Raw genomic sequence first — 3,046 nt, 5'->3', positions numbered from 1 at the left:
ATTAAAACAAATATATATTTATATAATAAACAAAAAAAATGAATATCTTTAAAATATAAATTTATAAGAAACAACAATATTCACGTATGTATATTTATAAATTTATTCACGTATGTATATTTATATAATAAATTTATAAGAACACAAAAATGAATAATGATTAGTTCAATTATATAAATTAAATGGCTTGTAAATGTTCATAAACATCAAAATATTTATATCATAATATATTTCACATTTTTCATATTAAAAAATTTGTGAAAAAATCTAAATTATAAATTATTTTAAGTTATTATAGTTATTAATTATAAAAAGACAATATATGGGTTAAACATATTTATATTTTTTAAAGCATGCAACAATATTATCAACCAAGGAGAAGCCTTGAGGGTTAGTTCAATTGATTGAGTCTTTGTTGTTAAAGCATCCTTGCTATTTAGAAGTCACGAGTTCAATTCTCTTGATGCTTTGAAATAAGGCATAAGCATAACATTGTGGATAGAGGAGGAATGCATAAGTGTTGTGGAACCCAAGGTTATATGTTAATGTCCCATCCCTTTATATGATGCAACGCTTACTAGAAAACCAATCTACATTTCCCAACAAATCCATTCCCATTGAACATTTATGAGAGGCCGAAGTGGGAGGGGTAATTTATAGTCTCGAAGAACAAGTGGTTTATAACTTTGTGTGGGGTCTAAGCTGGACAAAATTTACCCTTTGGCCAGGAGGGACAACGAAAAAAAACAAATAATCGAGGAAAGGAAGTTGTAGAGATTATACATAAAAACAACCATGAACAACAAAATGAAACAATTAACTGAATTTCATTACACACAAACTACTACCAATACTAGAATGCATTGGAATCTAGATTTGTCATTAACAAAACACAATTTGCATAATATGTAGCCTATCAGGGCGTCTACACTACCTCCAAACTCTCCCTATGCACTCAAATCCCTACACAAAACTCTAGCACCAAAGCCAAACTCCAATCCCAACACGTATCTCGCGAAAACCCATAACCCTAAAATTTATCATGAAACTAGAGGGGAATGCTCTAATATTTCAATGAAAATATCTTAACTATTTTTTCCTCTGTTACAAATGTACATTACATGGAATTTCAATTCACTTCATTTCATCTACATGTCATTTCACATTTAACCTTCTAATTAACCCTAATTCTCACTTGGGTTCCAACAACCCCCAACAAAAATTGTTGGCTCGTCTCGAGGCAATGTAGTTGGTCATCTACGGTCACTTGTGTTGTCACTACTTGATCTTGATCCACCTATAAATGTTGGATTGCAGGATACTCCCTAATCTTCTGCTCTATTATGTGCTCCTTCTTTGTGCACGTCTTCCTCTTTCGATGGGTTTCCCAGCCTCCTGCTCGCAAGACCCCATCTCTTCTCTTCCAAGTGGGCATCTCAACCTCTGCTCGCAAGACCCCACCACTAGTTGTTGCAACCTACATTCAACTCTCAGTTTCTCTCCCTTCTTCCACTTCCCATGTCTTACATACATGCTCAAGTTCTTTTCATTCTATCACTTGTTGGTGCCGTTAAACTTCTCTATTTCTACCAGGTTAGAGTCTTTAGTAGTACTACTTTGTCTCTTTGTTTGTGCCTTCTGCTATTATGGGAGCTTCTATGCACTGATTGTTTTTACAACAAAAAAACATACAAATAAAAAAAATGAAACTAGGTCACTGAAACCACATTTAAAATTTATGGGTTCCTTGTTTACGAGATTATGACCCCCCTGACGCAATTCACTTGCAAAATTCCTGAACATTCCCATAATTTGGAAATCGCTCCAAAAAGGGTTCTTACTAACTATATGACGCAAGTCATTGTGCATCAAATTTCCACAATGCTTATTAAAGCTATATGCGGTCCATTATTCTAAAATTTTGGCTCCTAAACTGGCACAAGTATTCAATATCTTGGGTAGTCAAGCTTCCTTATGCTTCAATGCTCCCGCTCCATGCTCCTGCCATAATTGAGAATACAATAGAGAACAATCAAGACAGTCTAGATATTTATATTCATCTTGGAAAAATACGTTGACAACCTGATCCATGTATTAAGCTTCAAAAACACCCTTACTCACAATCTTTGTCCCTACACGGTCTTGTGCCTATGCAACATCATCTTGGATCTACATTGCTTGTGATTTTTCTCTTCACCCTCACAGTCATTCTCAAACTAGGTGCCATTAGCATTTGCGCTAGGATCACATAAGCCCTCTAATCGGAGGGGTTCATGCTCAAGATGGAGAGCATTATTTACTCATGCTTAAGATGGAGAGAATTATTGACTCTACCATTTGTAGCTAGGATGGAAATCACCATCTCCATGACAGTTGCAGACCGTCTCCATGACGCAAATCCAACATCCACCTTTTGTAGATTGAATGATCATGGCAACCAAGACGCTGAGCTCACGGGTTCTGTCTTTTTACGTGTTCTCTGCTGAAGATTCCTCACGGAGAAATCGTTATACAATTTCCTCTATAAATAACGCGTTTGCAAACGAAAATAGTTAGTCTTGTTTTTAGTCTTTATGTTGTTGCTGTAGTGTTAGCTCTGCCGTTGTAACAAGAAGACATTTCCTTTGTTTTGCAATATAAAACTCTGTTTTTATGACTGTGTAAGCGTAATTTTGGGTTGACAGCGTATTAACCAAGGCCTTGCAGAGGGCCCCTACTAGCTGAGGTTTTTTTTTTCATTTCTGTAAAGTTTTCCTGCATCGTTTTCTTATTTCCATTGTATATATTTCATAGCTTGTTTAACTGTATATGTTTCATAATCCATTTATGGTGTTAATCTTTCATTCCTGTACATGATTTTCCAGCATTGTATGCTTTTACTAACACTAATCAGTGTGTTTCAGGATAGGTTATGCTCAAGCTTTTTCATATGATTTTTGCATCAAATAGTGACATGAGATTTGCCTCTCTGCTGAACTTTGTTTTTTTAAGCCTTTCAATTTCAGTTATGCTTTGATTTCAGTCTTATTTATTTGTTGTTGTTAGC

This window comes from Pinus tabuliformis, chromosome 8, assembly GCF_031772625.1.
Source record: "Pinus tabuliformis cultivar Carrire ecotype Pingquan chromosome 8, CPIR1, whole genome shotgun sequence".
Classification (NCBI taxonomy): domain Eukaryota; kingdom Viridiplantae; phylum Streptophyta; class Pinopsida; order Pinales; family Pinaceae; genus Pinus; species Pinus tabuliformis.
This window is presented reverse-complemented; position numbering follows the sequence as displayed.